The sequence below is a fragment of the Peromyscus leucopus genome, chromosome 8b (assembly GCF_004664715.2).
Source record: "Peromyscus leucopus breed LL Stock chromosome 8b, UCI_PerLeu_2.1, whole genome shotgun sequence".
Classification (NCBI taxonomy): Eukaryota; Metazoa; Chordata; class Mammalia; order Rodentia; family Cricetidae; genus Peromyscus; species Peromyscus leucopus.
In genome coordinates, this window is record NC_051086.1 from 11239626 (window position 1) to 11260209 (window position 20584).

Consider the following 20584-nt stretch of genomic DNA (forward strand, 5'->3'; position numbering starts at 1 on the left):
CTTGCAATTGTGGTACTAAGGCACATACATACATTTGAGGGAGAGAATCACACAACTACAGTTTGTTTGGCAAAGTGGACAAAATAAAAGGAAGCATCAACTAACACTTTTTACTTTAATTTGTGACAGCCTGTAATTATGGCCTATTTCTCTTTCACAATGACAGCTTACAGTGTGCGCCTCATAATGGTGTATTTGGGATGGTAACACAAAGGACGCCTGCCCCACTCTTCCCCCTGTCTCTATTATTTTCTTTTCCTTCTCCTTTCAAAGACTGACTACATGGAGCCATTAGGATGTGGTTCATAATTTAATTGAGCTGAGGTTTACACTCATAACTAAACAATAAAGTTAAAGTAATGAGTTTCAATCACAGGACTGTAGCACATGGTTTAATTTACATAGATAATTAAAATCACCACCCCTACTGTCCTTCCTTTGTACTTGAGGCCGAACTAGCAAGATCGCTAGATAGTACCAGTACCCCCTTCACATTAAAAGGAAATGGAGAACCTAGAGAGGGGGTGGGGAGCCATTTCAATCTAATTCACCAATCCCTTTTCAAAGCCAAAAAACGCTTAAAGTGAAACGCATTTAAACCAAGTGTTTTTAACTTTCAAGTGAAAATTATTTTTATAATTAAGAAAAGTTTAACACCTGGGCTGGGTGCACGCTTCAACATAAAGCATCACATGTGCCTGTACTTTGCCCACGTGCTCCCCCAGAATTCCTTAGTCAGCTTGCATTGGGTATCTTTATCTGTTGAGTCACAGGCTCCTGCTGTGGGCAGTCATTTCTCATTCCACTAATCATTCACAGACTATTATTTAAGTGCCAGAGCCCCATAGTGGAGTGACAAGTTCTAATTTTATCGTTGAAAGAATAAGAAATTCTACAGAGGAATAATCTCTGTGGATTTCGTTTTAAAACAAAACCTAACTGTGGGGTCTGGTATCACCTTTGTGGGAATTGTTATTTATCAGTCGACCCTTTTACCCATCCATCTACAGCAACCAGCTGATTGTTTTGGTTTTCTACTAGCTTTCCTTGAGCTTTGCAATAGAAGTTCTGGCTAAAGCAACCTGATACTGTTTGACAGAATTGAAGGGGAAGCCATTATTGCTGTTGACACTAATGCTGCCATTTGCATGATGCCACCTGGGCCAATCCAGAGATGGGACGCCTACATTCATTCTGAACTGTGGGTCTACAGTGCTGACAGGTATTTCTGAGTCCTGCTTTAGTGTATGTCCTACTTTTTGGAGAGGTTGAGAATCTTATGTAAAAGATATACACTGTACCATGTGTGGTACAGGCATCTTTGCTAGATGACATTACAACTTCAACATTTTATTAAATAATTATGCCTTTGATAGTGATAAAACCCTAAGAAAGAGTGAGAAATCCTGTTTTAATGGGGAACAACACAGAGTTTGAATCTACAGCCCACAGCTAGTGAGATGCTTATGCAGAAAAACTAAGAAACTGAAATCTTTTGGGAGTAATGTGGTTTAAAAGTAGGTTCTGATGAAAATTAATTTTCTTTTGAAATCTGACGGATATTTGTTGTTCTATTTATCTGAAATCAATACATCTTTGACAATATTACAAATAGTATGTGGAAAATTGATAGGTGAATTTTTAAACTTAGAGACAATATGTGCAAACCTACTTCAATTAAAAAAAAATTCTCCTGGCAGATTTTTTGTTTCTTGTTTTTGCTTTAACAATATGGAATAATAATTAAATGATGCTTTACAGTAGAAAGTTGTTTAAGTCTGATGTCTAATTATGTGAAGAAAGATTTAGTAGTCACAAACTAATTTATTTTTTAAACTAATATTTAAAACTAATTTAAAATTTTTAGGTATTTTTAAACAGTGAGATCAAACTGGTGGATAATCTTTGAACCCAGAAACTCATGTCCAGAAAGATCTTCAAAGACTATAATGCACCTGGTGCTATTTATGAGTATTTTTAAAAAATTCATTCATATTCTATAATGAGAATTAAGAATTCAATGAAGTGAAGCTGCTAAACGGATGGTTTTCAAGATTTCTTTTGTTTCTCTACAGTTGCTTACCTTAATAATGGGATCTGGACAGCAGAAAATGGAATAGAAGTCAAGCAACCCTTAAGTGTCATTATACCAAATGAATTCTATGACTGCAAATGTGACTGGATTGCTGAGTCTTATTTACTAAAAATAGTTTTAAGGATAACTTCAGACATCAGCATATTTGTAACAGTGAAATACCAAGTTATTTTCCTTCACTGAATGGCACTGACATGTAGCTCAGACCTTTTGTTGACAGCATGTACTGAAAACCAAGTTTCACAGTTAGTTGTAGTTAGATCAGTCCTTTCTAAATATGCATAATGGAGACTTCCCAGAAGAATTATAAAGATGTTCACAAGTAGGCAGAAAGAGTAACTGCAATTGCATAAATTCAGTAGTCCGGTTATCACTATTCTGACCATATGATAATAATTGAATCAGTTATATGGATTCTACAATCTTCTACTAGAGCATCTACATGGAATACTACACACTGATGTAAGAACACAGGGTGAAGCCACCACTGTATGTCAAAGGGAGCTGTTTGAAAGAATCCGTGTCCCCGCCAGCCACTCCTGTGTTGTCATTTTTGTCTAGAATGCTTCTTTTCACTTGTCCCAGGAATAAGTGCCACTCAAAAGTTGGCAGCCTGATTTTAAACCACCTGTTCCTTATAAGAAATTACTTTTGTCTGAGATCTAACAATTTCTCACCTTTCTCTTTCACAGAGTCTGTTAAAACCAGTAATTTCAAATCATACATGGATTTGAACTTTATGTCTGCCTTCTTCACGTTTCTGTTTTGTGGGTTGTTACAAATCTCTAGTAAATGAATATTTTCTGAATGAATGAATGAATGAATGAATGTCCAGTTGGTGTCATTCCCATTTCATACACATCTTATGACATGTCCAGACTTCATACACATGGCCTTTTTTCCTACAACTTATTTACCCTGCATTTGAAATTCTCTCCCTCTCAGTTAGCTTTTGTATGATACTGCAGCTGTCTGACAAAGCAATGCTTTCTCTTGTTCCCATACTTTGCTTATTTTATTTTGTACCTGACTTTTAAACACTAAAACCCCAAAGAACTAAGGAAGTAGTTGATACCATCATGTACTCTCTGCTCTCACGTGAAGCCTCACAAAATGATATAAATGGAAGAATAATCATGGCTATTATAAACATGTTTTGCATTTGAGTAATTTGCACATGTTAAAGATTTGATGTACCTAATAATTCATCAGCCTTTTCCACATGCAAAGCAAGAAAATGATAGCATCAGTCTGAATATCAAACACAATGATGGCAAGGCAGCATTCAATCATCCATGCTAATGGAAGAGATAGAATCATCCCCACCAATAAAAGCCAAGCTGCTCGGTCTCTGTGGTTTGCTTTTCCCTTTAGTCCCCAGAAGATCTGATAAAAGGTGGAAAGATGGGAATGCCATTTCCCTTTTTGCCTCAGGCTGGCCTCTTCCTTTGTGATGCTCAAAAGAATCTGAGGAATGCCCTTCAGAGAAAAAGAAAAAGGCGTTGAGAAGGAAGGATGGAAAACAACTAGGAAGCTTGGAGTAGGAGGATCACGTGTTCAAGGCCAGCTTCTGTGTCACAGGGAGAATCTAGAAGCTTAAAAAAGGAAAATAAAGAAGTAGGAATTCTGCTACATGGTAGGACATTTGCCAGCCATGTGTGTGGTCCAAGGCTCAATCTCTATAGTAAAAACAAAATAAAAATCAGACGGAAACCTCACAAAGAGAATAATGTATAGATACTATTATTACATCCTGTGATATCCCACTTCTATACCACCTAGAGAATTGTCAGTAGCAGGAAACATGATGATATTTATTCTGGATTAAGTCAAACAACTGGAGACTGGCCTAACCTCCATGTTATCCAGGGGCCTTAACAAGGTTCAGCGAAGTGGCCAGGATTTCACGTACACATCCCCTATTTGCAGAGTCACTCAGCTCCTCGTGGTCCTTCCACCTCCAAGTGGTTAAAGCAATCTTTCTTCCAGTGAGACGCGTGTAATTTTTCATTATATGCTTTCAAATCAAGCTCTCGTCTTAGAAAACAGAAACAGAAAATCAACATTGTGAAGTATTATAGATTTTGCATGTCTAAATAGCTGTGATGAATTAGTCACAGTTACAATGAACTGTAGGAAAAAAAATCTACAGGCAATATATTGCTTTTGCAATTTTTATATTAAAGTAAAAGAAAACCCTCAAGTAATATTATATAATAAATTATTGTAACATTGGTGGGTGGTAAAAGTAATTTAAATAAGATTAATTTAACAACCTTTAAATATCAATACGTAATAAATATCTTCATGCATGGGGGTCCACATTTCACTTTATTTAGAAATAATGAATAATGCCAGTTTCCTAATATAACCCTAATAACAGAATAGGAACCCTCTGCACTTTAATAATTTCCATTAGAAGAAATCAAGTACCTCTTCCATTTGACAGAAGCTGCATCTGGTCTGTATTAGGAAGTAACATGCACGAGCTCCCAGCTTGGCTTTGCAAAGGAAAAACAAAAGTAGCCCAAACAAAACTCTGTGACCAAATCCAGAAGCCCTGAGGGCTTCTGAAGCTAATGGGAAGTCACTGCCAAGACTCAAACTTAGTTTGCTTTTTTTTTGGTGAGGTTCAGGTCCCTTTGGTAATTTATGTTGTATTGTTTTCAACAATATTTAGTATTTATTTCAACACACAGAGTAGGAAGGATGTTAGTCTCCTAACTGGTGTGGTTGTTTCAACCCCTAAGATACCATCACAATCTTGTCTTCCTTTTTCCTCTCTCATGTCTTCCCAAAATCCTCTTTAGGGACTCAGTTCCACTGAGACATTGTCTGGGTAAAGAACTTGTAGAGCAAGAAAAAGGAAGGTTCAAAATTGTATGTGGTACGTATTCCTACTGACTTTTGATTGAATGCTTTCATTTTTAATAAAAAATTTATAATAATTGCAGTGATTTTTTGCATTATGGAACATGGGGATTTTTTTCTTTTCATTACTTTTATTTATTTATTTATTTATTTATTTATTTATTTATTTATTTATTTATTTTTGACTCAACATGTAGCTGAGACTGACCAAGAACTCACACTCTTAATTCCTTAGTTTCTTTATTGCCAGGAATGTGGGTATACTCCACTATGCCTGGAAGAGTTATTTTAATTTGCAGCTGCTTATTATCCTTCTAAATATATCACGATCAAACAGATTACTTTGATTAGTGAAAGGCAACAACATATAAACCCTGAAATATTCGTCTTAAGCTTAAATCTGCAATTCTTCTTGCCTAGAAAGAGGGAAGGGAAGGAATGCTAGTTAGGAAGGTCAGTTAGGGAGGTTGGAGCGAGGATTTCATAAGTTCAGGGTCTGTCTTAAGAAATTCATGAACAATACAGTCTTGCATATCTTACATAAATAACCTGCGTGGAGAAAGTAGTGGGTGTTACTTGATTTAGAAACTGAGGAGCACAGAATGTAAGCTGGGGTGAATCAATGGTCTGCACTCATCGGAGAGTGGGGCATCTATTCCAAAGAAGGACAAGGTGACACCAGAACTGTGGAGAGCCAAACTGCATAGCTGAAACGAAACAGGTGCAGGGACCAAGTCTTGAGGAGCTGAGTGTGAGGCTGAGCCTGAAAAGAGCCTGCAAAGACAAGGAGGCATGGTTACTCGGCTCCATTTATTAAGAAGGCTGAAGTGGACTTTGAAAAATAATTTGGTTAAACAAACAAACCAAGCTCAAACAAAATACAACTCCTGTGGAGATATTAAGAAACAGATTGTGTTGATTTTTTTAATCTGATTTTTACATATTAGATAAATGATGTATTGTTACAGCTGTCCTCGAGGGTAGTGTACAAACACTCTGGAAGGTCCTTAGAAATGGCTCTTTATTAGCAGATGTATCAATGTCTGACCCAGGGATGTATAGCAGGAATCCTCACCTGAAAGAGATTCAGTTATCCAAGGACAAGGCTCTATGAAACAGTGGATCCCAATGGAGCAGTCGTGACTTTAACTAAGACCAGCCATTCAGCTGCATGTCGTCCCAGCCTGATTGTAGACAACTTGCAATGAGAAATGACTTAACCATGCAAACTGCCGTGTCCCTATTACAACTAAATACACCATTACAGAGAGACATAAAAACACGTTGGAAGGAGCTCAAGGAAGAATTGAAAATAACTAAGCTTTTCTGTGCTGTTTATCCAATGAATATTAAAAGTTGGAGCTGAGTGAAATAACAGTTAAAGAAAATGAAGCAAATAAATAGATTGGAAAAACTGTAATTTGGAAGTAGCATTTTATTTGTGTCTGGAGCATATGCTACATTTTTCTTTCATTAAGTTGCTGCATGCTGTTTTCTTGTATCCACTCATCCTATTAGTTCCCGGTTCACAATTTGACCACTTAGTTCTGATTCTCAAATGAAAAGGAATAGGTCACTGAAGTTCATTCACCACAGCCTGCAAATACAGTGAACTAAAAATTACCAGTGAATTTTTTTGGGGGTGTTCACCAAGTAACTATACTACTGCATTCACAATCTGACACTGTCTTGGGTACATGTATGTATTCTGGCCATATTACAAGTGAAAGGTGGTCAGAGTTCACCTCAAAATAAAATATTCCTAGCACATCTTAGCCATGCCAAAAATATCTGGAGCAAGCACCATGACCTAGTAATATATAAATATAAATTTTGCTTCCAAGTCCTCCACCATCTTTGTCAAATGTCAAGTTTAGAAAAGTGGTTCCCTTTAGGGAGTGTGGCAATTACACAAAAAATAGCAAACGCCAAACAATCATTAATTTGTTAATAAATATTCCTAAGATTGACAGTCAAAACGAAAATAAGGTAGAGGATGTAGAAATGTCCAGTAACAGCATCTCCAAATATTCCTAAGAAAGAAGGGGGCAGTGTGTTATAGATATTTTTGAACTGTTTCAACCAGGTCAAGACAACCGATGAGCCTGTGGCACTGTTAGAGTCAATTGAGTATCATATAAATGGGCAGAGGGTAGGTGGGAAGAGAAGATGAAGGAAGGATGTGGTAAGTGGGCACAGGGAGGGCAAAGTTGGTATAAATTCACAAATAAAAAAGAGGCACAAGTTTAAGTAAACCTCCAAGAAATCTGTACTGAAAGTTACCACCACACGGAAAAGTGACAGAACATGCAAGCTGGTCAGGAGTCTCCTCCTATGGTCACCTGATATTGGTTTTTGGATGCTGATGGTCATAGTAGAGAAGACATACAGAGCTAAAGCGTTCGCTTCTGGTCTTTAAGAAGTTTAAAGGTCTGGTCTGAAAGGCAGGTGCTCACAATAGCTGTAACACTGTACATCAGGATGCAAGATTATAGAAACTAGTTCCCTGAAAAGAATCAAGAAAATCATGCCGCAGGTCATGGTGGCAAACACATTGTAGCGGTTTTGAGGGTTGAAGGCAGGAAGACCAGAGGGGGGAAAAAGACACAAGAACAAAATTAAAACACTGCTACAGCTTAGATATTATGGGTACCCCAAAGGCCCATGTGTTAAGACTTGGCCATCAGCCCATACCACTATGGACAGATGCTGGCGCCTTTAAGAAAGGGACATTTTGTAGAGCCTAGTAAGAGACATTTTGTCATTGGGCTCCTGCCCTTGAAGGACATTATAGAAACTTGATCTCCCAGACTCTCTTTTTTCACCGCCCCCTCACCCCACTCTGCCCTACATCAAGTAAATGGTTTTGGCATGTGTTGCCACCAAGATGTCCTGAGTCACCACAGCCCCAAAAGCAACCAAACTGAGAACAGATGGAAACCTCTAAAACTGTGAGCCGAAATCACCCTTTTCTCTTGGATCCTCTCAGGCATTTTTTATAATAACAGAAAGCTGAAACAATTAAGTAAAAATCTATATGCTGAAAAAGGAAAAGAAAGGAAATTCCAAGAGGAGAAGTTTGGTCTACGCCCTCTGTAAATGGATAAACAGAAATTATTTGGCTGTGTGTGTGTGTGTGTGTGTGTGTGTGTGTGTGTGTGTGTGTGTGTGTATGGGAATTGTGAGCAGTAACCTACAGGGGAGTAAAATGGCCAGAGAAAGGTAACAATAGATTAGACCACTCAGTAAGGTACAAGTTTGGATATCACTTTTAAAAAAAAAGGAACTACATCTATGGTAATGTAAGCTTTCAAAAAGTTTAAAGCTGAAAAAGAGGAGAAAATAATGAACACGCATGAGTCTTGGAGAAAAACAGGAAGATTTCAGTACTGGGGTCACCCAGTTTTTTCCTCCCCCTCTGTCCAACACCAAAATTGGCCTCTTCAAGTTTCTTTGACAAACTGCCTTCTCCCCTGGACATGAAGTTATCAACTCTGGTTATTTAAATTCCCATTTCATCTCATCTTGGGTGATCCCATTCCCCCCAGAACTTTCCACTTATTTCCTAGATGTAACATGAAACCAGGCAGAAAAACCAAGGGAGTTTCATCATGAACTGCCTGCCTAGAATTCTGACTTTAGTCTCAGAAAAGAAAAAGAAATGAGGAGAAATGAGGTTACATGTCTGCTCGCTTTACCTAAGTATTCCAACCACTCAGTTTTTTTTGACTGCTCTCTGTCCTTTATATCTCTTGCTTCCTTGGCTACTGTCTTTTATTTATTTTTTCTTTCTCATAAAGTTAAAAAAAAATTGTTATGTAATTTGAAAATTAGTGACAGTCCATACATATTATGGACTAATTTTACATTAGTCTGCACTGGTCATGAATATAGAAATTATTGCTTAGAAATGCTAAAGATACTTAAGTATAGAACCAGTATTTATATTTTGGCTTTAATATTTATATGACAAAATTCTTAAAGGCACAATAGGATAGTCTCCAACTAAATGTTACTTGCTCTAGAGGACAAGGTCATTTCAATGCTGTCACCTCTGTTCCCAGCCTTTTGCATAGCTTTCTCTCCTTCTTCCCTCTCTCCATCCTTCATCCCGTCTTCCTCCACACTCTTCCTCTCCTTCTCCCTCCCTGTTCCTCTTGAACACACACATTCCACATATACAATTCTTAGAATGTAGGCATTTACAACATATCTGATAGAATATACAGTCAGTTCTGTACCTCATCTCATGTACTCCTCCTAGAATGCATGTACTTCTACAGCTTTGTGACACATAGCTGTTTCAAAACACACACACTTCACAGAACACCTTCTTGCCCACATGCATATACATGTTAGCATATACACACACCTTGGCTGGATCAAGGCAGAGTAAATACCTGCCAGTAAGGCCATCCCATTTAGGGATCCTGTCTAACCCAGTGACACCTTTGCTATTTCAAGGTAGTACAAAACTCTTGGGAGTATCACTTTGGAATCATCCTTTTTTCCTACTTTTTCTTCATGGGAATTTCAAACATGTCTTAGTGTACAGAGAACTAGAAATGTACTCAAATGTGCTCATGATCCAGCTACAAAACTCTGTGGCTAAAAACCATTCATTTTTTCTTTTCTAGTCCTCTGTATCTATATCTACACTGGAGAATTTTGAAACAAATTTTAGAAAAAGTGTCACTGTGTGCATAAATATTTCATTAACCAATTCTAGAACAGAAATCCTTTTTGGAAAAAAAACCCTTCTCCTTGCCCACTTCTGGCCTTTGTCCTCCAGTTTGCCCTAAAATCCTTTCATCTTTTAATTCCCTTGGGCTTAATTACCCTTGGCTCAGTTTCCCAGAATTGTTGTGCTCTTTGTAACCATGTAACAGCCTTGAAAAGATCAGTGCTTGCAGTCATCTTATGGTAGAGCAGGACAGAATGTTTTTTTGAGAAAATGCTAAGGAAAGAAGGATGTGTCATCCCAGTAGGAAAATGTTCCAGGAGTCTGAGGAAGAGACTATAGAAGAAACAGAAGAATAAGGGCTGTTGAAGTAGGAAGGGAAATTAGTTGAATCCCCGGGAAGAGCTGGGTGCTGGGAGAAGAACGAAGTCACTGTGCTCTGGAAGCTAAGATGCATTTTGTCACAATTTAGGTTCTTTAAAAACAAACTAGCAAGGCAAGAACAACAACAACAAAAACCTAACACTTCCTCATAACCACTGCGAATGAAAATCTCACTTGGCTTCAAAACAAACACAAGCAATGGGACATTTTAAAAGTAAAATTTCTTTCTGATTGAGAGGATATTTCCATTGTCTCCATAATGATGCTCCTACACAGCTCAGCCTCTCCTGAAACCAAGAAGATGGGGAGACATTTGACTTTAAAAGATGGTTTTTCTTAGTTCATGTTTTGCTCTCATTTTTGAGAGAATTTGTGAGTGTTCTGTGATGCTTTGTATGGAGAGCTTTCTAGCTGGAGAAGAACTTCTTTGCCTATTCCTCATCTTTCAAATACCCCAGCTTAGAATGTAGGAATCAGCAGTTATATAATACACAGGGTTCAGAGCACAGAGTCAAGGTTAGTGACTCAGAAGCATAAGTCTTCTTTGGTTGAAATGGGTTAATTCCATAGCATTATCACAGCCTTTTGGAAGATATGACCTAAAAAATGAAATCTGGAGGGTTTGAACATAGTGCTAGACATAGGACAATTAGAAAGTGTAATGAAAGATTACAAAGTCATCCAATAGCTCTCAAATCAGGTCACAAGTCAAGACAATGTCAGTCAAAAGGAGAAAGGAAACATTAAAACTCTAAGACTTTTCATGGTCTGTGTCACTGCAAACAGAGCTATAAAATTAAAGACGTGGGGGTCAGGGGAGGGCAGATATAGTAGCTACCAATGAATTCCTGAAACAGAGAAGACTTGTTTCCAGCATACTGGCATGTTAACAGCATACTGCTTATTAGGACAACAGACAACTCACCACCCTATCCCCGCTTCCTGCCCCTAGAAAAGAGAGTCATAATTTGAAACTGGTCCAATCTGAAAGGAGAGCTCACAATCTTTGGTCAGTTACTACAAAGAATTTTTTGACATAATTTTGATGTTCTTAGGATCCAGTGATCTAAAAACAAACATTTTTGATTAGAGGTATACCAGATGGACAGGTATTAGAATCCAAGTGAAGGAGGGTCATGTTGCAGAGATATTTGTCTTTCCTGTGATAAAGACTGTTCAAACTTTGATCCTCTACATTTATTCTCAGAAGGGACTACTGCCAGTTGGGAACACTTAATTACCAAGTCACCCTGTCCCAAGCCATTCACCCTGTGGCTACACAATAAATATTAATTAAGTACCATGATGAAGAGAACCTCTTTCAGGAGTGAGACAAGCCTGAAGTTTAGCAATGCAGTACCTACCCATACACACCACAGGTAGAGGAGGCAGGCAAGACAATTTTTCTAATTGAAATGACAGGGGGTCTTTAGGTAACAGAATGTAATTACCTAGGCTGGAATTTGGCCAAAGCAATGGGGTGTATGCCTCATGTTTTTAAGGAGGAGGTCATGATTGCACAAAGGCAGATCTTCAATCCACACTGACATTAAGTGACAAAACTGACCATGTGAATGTCAGGTTGTCAAAGGTAAATGATTGCCTGCTTCTATAATGCATTACTGAGTTACCTCAGTGAGATATGCTTTGTGGGAGATCATCTTTTTAGAATAATTCATGAGAATGAGTCTGAGAAATTAAACCCTGCTGTAAGTCGAGTATTTTTACTTTCTGTTTCTCCACGGTGCCAAGTTGCTTGACAATGGCAGGTCCCAGTAGCTGATCTGACACCAAGAAAGGACCTGGGGACCAGGAAGCATTGCTACTACTGTTTTGCATGTATGAGTCCTCCTCCCCTGGGAAGTTTAGGCTCCCTGGACTTCATCATCTTTGTAAGATCTTCCAACCTCATAACTCTGACTTCCCCTTAACCACAGGAAAACATGGCGACATGAGAAAGTAGTTCCATTTCTGATCTTCCTCCTCTTCAGATATAAGTGACCACCTACAATGATTAAAATGCCCAGCAATTCTAATTATGCAAATACTTTTGATAGAGTCTTTCAAATTTAAATTTTACGCCGTCCTTGTTTTGAAATCTGCAACTGATGTGCTTATGTGCTTAGTTTATTTTCCAAGTCTCTCTAGGAGTGCTGATTTAAATTGCTCCATTTCTGAAGACTATGAGGGGGGAAATCAAATCTACAGATGGCTAGCATCTGTGGCTCTACAGTGTTAACATGTACAATAATGCACACTCTCTAATTGAATACAAGAATGTAACTCAATCGAGGGTCTGTGCTAACAGCATCACATGACAGTGTAGCTCAAGCAATTAATAGACAGTAACAGTCTCTCCATTGCATCCTACCAGAAAGGGGCATTGTCTCAGAAGTTCTGCATCACAGTTTTGCTGAATTGCATCTGTTAACAAAAGAAAAGTTGATTCTCTTTGAAGATCATGCTACGGCCATTAATATTTTTAAAAAAAGAAGTACCACTAAAGAAAATGCGAAGACCTGTAAGAGAAAAAGAGAAAGGGACCCCTCACCATTGTTTAGCTGAGTTTGGGTCTCTGTAGCATTAACTTTGTCTACCAAAATCCATCTGAACCTACAGATCCTTTCAGTGTCATTTTAAAAATCGAAGGAAACATCAGAGCAGAGAGGAGTAATACAAAGAGACAAGGCAATCTTCTGCAGCTACCAGGCATTTCTTCCCGCTGCTGATAAACATATCCTTGAACAGTTCAGAGAGCTAAATGAGGACAGGAGAATTTGTGAATATGTCGAGCAACGGGCTGAAATGAATCACGTCAAGATCACAGGGTTACCCTGGCAGTACCATTTTGTGCCCTAACTTCATTTCTAAAAGGACTCCTCCTAGCTCACATTTGAAACCCATTCCAATTGATTTAGAGTGCAAAATCTTCTATTTCTGTGGTAAGATTTCTCTTCTGCCTTTGTGTGTGTGTGTGTGTGTGTGTGTGTGTGTGTGTGTGTGTGTGTGTGTGTGTGTGTTAGAAATTCTCTTTATCCTCAGTTTGTACATAGTGGAGGGAGCATAAGACGATCTATTAATATTTTGGGAAATCTTAAAGTCACTATAAAATTAAACCTGCCGTTCAAGGTAGAGGAAAGAAGTCTTGTTTTCAATCAAGGACTTAAAATTTCATGAGCTGAAAAGCATCATACTGATTATATCAAGCTAGGATAATTTTTCAAATTTGAATTTTTTTTTTCAAATTTGTTTTATTCATTGTAATTATACAAGAACTAAGCAGTTCTCAGGCTCAGGTCCTTTTGCTTTGTTTTCAAGTTGCATCTGATAAACTAATTTAAGTGAAACTGAACAAGACAGGAATTGTACTGCGGGGTTGCTGGGTTTCTCAGAGGATCCACGTAAGAGAGGTTGGCATAGGGATCTATAGAGAGGCAGAATACTGGCACCTCTGCTGCATACTGCAGAGTTCTGCCTGACACCTTTCTTGATATGTATTTCTTCCCCACTCTCATTATCAAAATTTCCAGAGAAAATCTGCTACAATCTGACAATCTCAGTTGGGTCATTCATCTTATTCTCATTCTAATTGTCTGTGGCTACATGGGAGGTGAGGTCATAAAACATACCTCATAACCTCCTTTTAAACTTCATTAAAAATATTATGGTGTGTGTGTGTGTGTGTGTGTGTGTGTATGCATGTAGGTGTGCATGTGTGTGTAGGTATGCATATTGTGTATGTGCATCGTGTGTGTGTGTAGGTGTGCATTGTGTGTGTAGGTGTGCATCATATGTATGTATAGGTGTGCATCATGTGTATGTGTGGGTGTGTGTATTGCATGTGTGGATGTGTGCCATGTTCTGCAGGTGGAAGTCAGAGGACATCTCGAATCAGTTTTCTCCTTCTGCTTCTCCATGGGTTTGGGGTGTCAAACTCACATCTTCGGGCTCTCAAGGCTAACATCATTACCCACTGATGCAGCTCACTGTCCCACAGCTGACTTCTCTTGTTCAACCCTGTGAATCTACAATTCTGGACTCTGCTGAAGACAGAGTTACACTCCTAGGCTGAGGTAACACTTCAAAGTGTTTTGAGGCACAGCTTCCATTTGGCTGATGCCAATTTTACCTTGGTAGTTGTGCCAATTCTGACTGTATAGACTCCCAATTACATACAATTTAATTAAGGAAATGTATTACAATACTTGAAGCCTTTAAAGGAAAGCAGTAAGATGCCTTACTGGTACACAGAAGCCCAAGTTGGCCTTAGCTTACAGAACTGATGGTAGCATTGGGAAATACTTCTCAAGATCATCCCAAAAGCTGTGTGGGGTGTTCTTTTTAAATGGCTGCAGTCAAATAGCTCATATTAAAAAGCTCCACCATTAGAAAGATTGTATATCATCTAAATAAATTCATTTGCCTTTGTGGACTGAAAATGTCATCCAGGTGTAGTTCATAAATTTTAGAGGCTGTATATTAAAATTATTATAATAGTCTAAATGAAATCTTTAAAAATATGAATTATTGCATTTGGTTAAATATATTCAGTTTGTCTTATCCTGGTGTTTTTATCTTGGGTCATCTGTGCAGTCCAACTTAGAGTCTTGCTCATAACAGACTAAGGTAGATGGAAAAACGGCATAATTAGATTTTAAACAAGAATCTTCTATTTTCCTAAGAAAGAACAGAGAGAGCACATTTACAATTATTTCTTTAAACTTTTACTTCATTGGAAATCACAGTTCCCTTTATATATTGGCTTCAAATACATTTGTTTTATACCTTCTCCTATATGGAACTCTCATCCCCCGCCCCCCAATGTCTCTGTCTGTATTAGGTGCTTAGGAAGAATATTTATTCAACAAATGAAGGAGTAAATGAAGAATCACAGCATTCAAAAACCAGCATGCAGGAACCTTGAAAGAGTTCTCAGTTTTCCTGGGTGGTTTAAAAAAAAAAAAAAAAAAGGTCCATCTTATTAGATCCCTGTTGAAAAATGATACAGCCATTTCCTCATTATCTAATGAAAACAATTCTATGTTTTAAGCCTAGAAAAATGTAGACTTTTCAAATTTCTGATCGACTATCTTTTTAAAAAATATGTACCTCCTGCAGGAGGTATACTTTCTTACCTATAGCACTATGGTAACCCTTGTCTACTGGAAAGAGCTGCTGGGCCCCCATCTTATTTTCCATCTGATGGTACTCTCTTGCATTTCCAGAGATAATTATGGTGACTCATACTCATTAAGTACCAGTTGGGTGAATCAACTAATGGATGAATCATTCAATTCTACCCATATTTCAATAATAAGTCCTAATATCATTTTTTCCATGAGAGTCACCCTAATTATTTCATGTAGACATCATCTCTCCTCCCTTTGAACTTTTATTCATCACCAAAGTAACATATAATGTCACCTCCTCCTGAAGATGGGTTCTGTCATTCTGTTAGCAGGTGGGTCGTAGCTCACTCTCTATACCCATGTGTTATATTGTTTGTTGACATTCCTTCCCATTTTGACACCATAGTAACACTATATCAAGACCAATTCTGCTCTGTTTTATATGCATACATACAAATGTATAGATTACTACAGGATCCCAAGCATGCATTATTTATTCCTTTGTTTTACAGATATGTATGCTCAGTAATTTTTTCACTGGAAAAATTCCTAACAATTAAGGTATCAAGTAATTCATCCTTGTTCTTCCATATTTCAGTATTTTTATTCATTATACCCCTAGGTACATACAAACAATATTTTTTTCAAGCTAGGATTTGAACTTAGGGCATCACATATTAGGCAAGTGTCTTACCCCTAAGCTGTCTGTATTCCTTGTTCTCATCTCTTTCAATACTAACAGTAAGAGTAATCGCTTAACTGAGTGCTTACTAGACACCAGAAATTGCTAAAGGTATTTCAAGTTCTATTTTATTTGATACTTAAAAGAATTCTAAGGGATATATTATGATTCTTTTCATTTTCATATGAACAAATGAACACTTAAGAAAAATTAAGTCATGTGCCCAAGACCACAATAAGCTAAATAAATGATCAGGGTCAAACAGAGGCATTTTGGATTTCATTCTATAGCATTTTCAATTGTAACATTAAAAGTATTTCAGGTGATAAACTCCTGAATGTGAAACCACCACAGACAAAAGAATCATTCACAAATGAGTAATATGGAATCCCATCAAGGGAAGGACTCACCACCCTCCGCACAACCTATGCTTTGCTCGATCCAGCTACTGAGAGTACTTCTCCTATGACTTCTTGGTTCAGATCCTGCTCTTCCTCCATTGGAAACTCCTAGGAAGGAAGAGCTGACTGTCCAGCTGCAGGAGTCTTCCAAGTAGTTTTGAAAACTGGGTATTGGATAAGTTAAACAACTGGCCTTCCAGAACATTCTACTGAAATGTCAATTTCTGTTCCATGGGGGGTTATAAAGGAAATCCCATCCCAGTGATAGCCAGCACCAGATTCCAACTGAGAATACTGTTATATAGGTTAAACATCCCCAGGTTTCTTTCCTACTCTCTTTTTTGTTAAATAATAACTTTGTATGATACCCAAGATAGCATATCGAACATAAAAAACCTTTATGCAAAGTTTTAAGAACAGTCAAATAAATGTTATAAGATTATGAGTCTAAATATAAAATATAACTAATGATTTGCTCACAACCTCTCTAATTGCAATATATATTATTTAATGGATGCTAATATCCATTGATTCTTGCTTGGAGGAAAGCTGTGCTCAGATTATTGCATGCATTATCTTAATGAATGCTTGCCAGATATCATGGCACAGGCACCATTGTTAGTGATTTTAGAAATTTTACTTTATGGATTATGAAATCAAGTCTCAATAATGTTCTGCATTCCTCAAGGACATTCCAATTGTAAACAAGAGTAATAATGATAATGATAATAATAATTATAGTTTCCCTTAATCTAATGCCTAGGTTCTCAACCATTCATTACCTTACAGAATCTCACAAATACAGAATCAACTCTACAAAATGGACAATTGATTAAATATAGAATGCATTTCAAGGATTTGTATAACTTTGCAATGATTGAAATGTTTCCCACTTATCTTAGTTTCTCTCTTGCTGCACTGAAAGCAATAAATTTTATGCTGAAAAAAATCCCAACTTTAACCTTTAAAATACTAATAATGTAATAGACATAAAGCTGGAAAATGTGTTCCTTTCTCTTGGTTTCTTTTTTTATTTACATCTTTTCAATCTGGGTTTATTTTGCTTTGTTAAGGCAGCAATTACTGTAGATAGAATTACCATGGCTATTATATGATACCCAATGATCCCAAGCATTGTATTCATTCTCTTGATGTCTTTTGACCCATGGTATTTTTTTTGATCAGGTAGTTGGTGGTGTGTGGGTGGGCAAGGGAGGGAAGAGATGAGCATGCAGGTGAATGGCTGTACACATTTAATTGGGACTTTTAATAGAACACTTTGTGGACTGTTCAAACAAGAGAGTGAAGAGCGAGGTATCCTTGACAACAGTGTAGGTATATCACAAAACAAAAGAAAGACCAGAAGATTCACAGTGGGAGATCTAAGAAGTAGATCATTGGGATAACAGCTAACAGCCCTTTGGTGAAAGCCTCAAAATGTGAAATGTGTTCATGAAATATACCATTGCTGCTGGATCATTAGAGCTGTTGAACAGAAGACATTAATGATTGGCACAGAGGCTGCGGCAACACTATAAAAAACTGAATTTGAGTGTTATATTTTCTTTGTGGCTGGAAGTAATTATTACTACAGATGGATCAGTGAATAAGGATAAGAGCCAGCTCTTTGTACCAATTAACTGTGTATCATTGACTTGAATTCTCCATGGATAAAACAGGGTTAATTATTTTTGCTTTATTTATTTCACAAGTAATTGGAAATGAGTCTCATGACAGTTGTAAGATACTATATGGCTTCCTGTAACATTAAAACAGATTTCTTAGCCATTGCAAACTAATATAACAATAGATATTTACTGTTTGCCTCCATGGTATTTCCACCTCACTCCATTAGCAGCTAAGAACTTCTAGAGATGCACATTCACCAAGTCTTATGCATGACATTTCCTCTTACTTTTTGTATGTAAACTTCCCCTGGTTGAGGCCAGTAAGCACGGCTTATTCCTTGGATCATTGACTGACCAATGAGATGGGTACTGAGCTCTCCATCATCATCTTGCATGTCCTGACAATTGAACTCAATGTGTAGACTTGAGAAAGGGAGAGATACCAAGCCCTGAGGACAACATCAGGTTCCTGAGGCTAGCTACCGTATGCTTACATGATTCATTTCCATCTCAAAATTTATTATCATTTGCATTTGCAAGCTGAGTTAGAATTTTGTCATTTGCAATAGAGATACTTAACTAATGAATCAGGAAATAACTTGCATTTAATTAATCTTGGTTAAATGCTATGCTTGTTAGATGTTATACATCAATGTTGCTCAAATATTTATGGAGATACAACACTTTTGTCATATGCCATCTACTAATTTTGGAAGAATTATCAATAATATGACAGACATTTTAAGATATGGGCATACGTGATTGCTCCTTTCAATAGATCTCAGTCTACCATATTTAAAACAGGCAATATTAATTCATCAACATTCACACTATACATTAAAATCCTGGCAAATGACATACAAGCATCTCTCAGCAGAGATGACCTATGGATGACAAATGAGGCACAAGAGACTTAACTGGGTACAAACAGTAAATCCAGCTGCTTTTAGATGTAGTTAGTTCACAGACAGAATGACGTCAGTTTCTTAGTTTTGATGAATGTAGGAAGATTATAAGCTGGGGATAAGGAGCAGTAGTAGGATGCCTGCCTAGCATGTACGAGGCCCTGGGTTTGATCCCACTGTTGCAGAGAACATCAGGGAAGGCTATATACTATCTTTGTCACCTTAATAAATCTAAGGTTATTTCAAAAAACACAGTTTATTTGAAAAATATTATTATGTACATTGTGTGTATCAAGTTGGCAAGATTTTTAACAACCACGTAAAATGTGTCTTGGTGTGCTGGTAAAGGGGTATTCTTATAATTGTATCAGTAGGAAAAATGAATGGCAAAGTTCTGGATGGTTAGCTGATAATTTTTTTAAATCTAAATATGTGAAATTTGTACATTCTTGAGTCCCAAATTAACTCTTATAGCAAAAGAGAACTAAGGAAGTAATTTGAGGGCTATATAAGGACTGTCTTAAGTGCATAGCTATGTAGATATTAATCTTCATATCACCTAATTTTTATCCTATGTCCATATCCAGCAATAAATAGCTTGTTAACAAGTGATGTCATAGTCATACAGTTAGAATGGAATTCTAGTGAGCCGGAAGCAGCCGTGCTAGAGCAGGCAAGGGTACCTCACAAAAATGTGGACTTTCTTGGATATTATATAAATATAATATAAATAGAAAATTTACACAGAAACCTATAAAACAGTGAATACAATACCAACTATATTTATTCATTTATTTCAAAATATATGTTAACCACTTGTTTTGAGCACCAGGGCTATAGATCACAGTGAACAATATACATAAATTTCTGCCTTAACATATAGTTAAGAAGTATAAACAGGCTAATTGTGTAGTGTGTTTGAAGAACACACCACAGAGCAAAATGAAGGTGGTCACAGACAGTGTGGAAATGCTAGAGTTCAGTGTTGTGATTTTGAACTGTTTAAAAAGGTCTCTGTGAGCAATATAATGATTGATCAAAGGCCTGAAGACCTGGGAAAGGAGTCTCATAGCTTTCTGCAGGAAAAGTCATCTAAAAATAGAGAATAGGATGTAAAAACAGGAGTGGAAGTGAGAGCTGCCTAGACACTCCTAGGGCCAGCAAGGACACAGGTCCACTAGAACACTGTAGGAGAGAAGGAGAAGAACAGTTCAATGGTAATAGATTGCACAGGTCACTGTAGGGATTTAGACCTTTACTTTGAGTGGGACAGAGAGCAATTGAAGAGATTTGAAATGAAGGCTGACAGGGTTTGATTTATCTTTGCAAAGGATCATTCTGGCTGCCATTTTTGAGAACAGAGATTACAGGGGTCAAGGGTCAAAATAAGACAACCTCTTGGGAGGACTGATAAAGGCTTATGCGTGATCCGGAGAAGCAAGGACGGGGGTGTAAACTGGCGTAGAGTGGAGCACATAGTCAGCAGTGGTTAAACGTCTCCGATATTTCTAAAATATATTAACTGTAAGAACTGGATATGGACTGATGGCTTGAGGGCAAGCCATGAATCAGGAAGGACTCTAAAGATTTTGACCTGAAAAAACAAAAGGGTGAAGTTATTCTTAACTCGGATGGAGAAGGCTATAGCGAGGGCCATTTGGAAGGTAAAACCAAGAATTCAATTTTGGACATGTCAACTTTGGGATATTGATTATCCTTCAAGAGAACATTATTGAGTGAGCGGTTGAATATTTAAGTCTGAAGTTCAGGGGCAATCACATGTGAAGGTGGGTCTCATAAAAGTAGAT

At 37.4% G+C, this 20584-nt stretch overlaps 1 protein-coding gene across 9 annotated transcripts in view; it reads right to left on the minus strand.

The window, feature by feature from the left end:
- The window catches only part of Tenm2 (teneurin transmembrane protein 2), a 1236692-nt gene that overhangs the window by 743136 nt on the left and 472972 nt on the right, over positions 1 to 20584 (minus strand). The window lies entirely within an intron of this gene.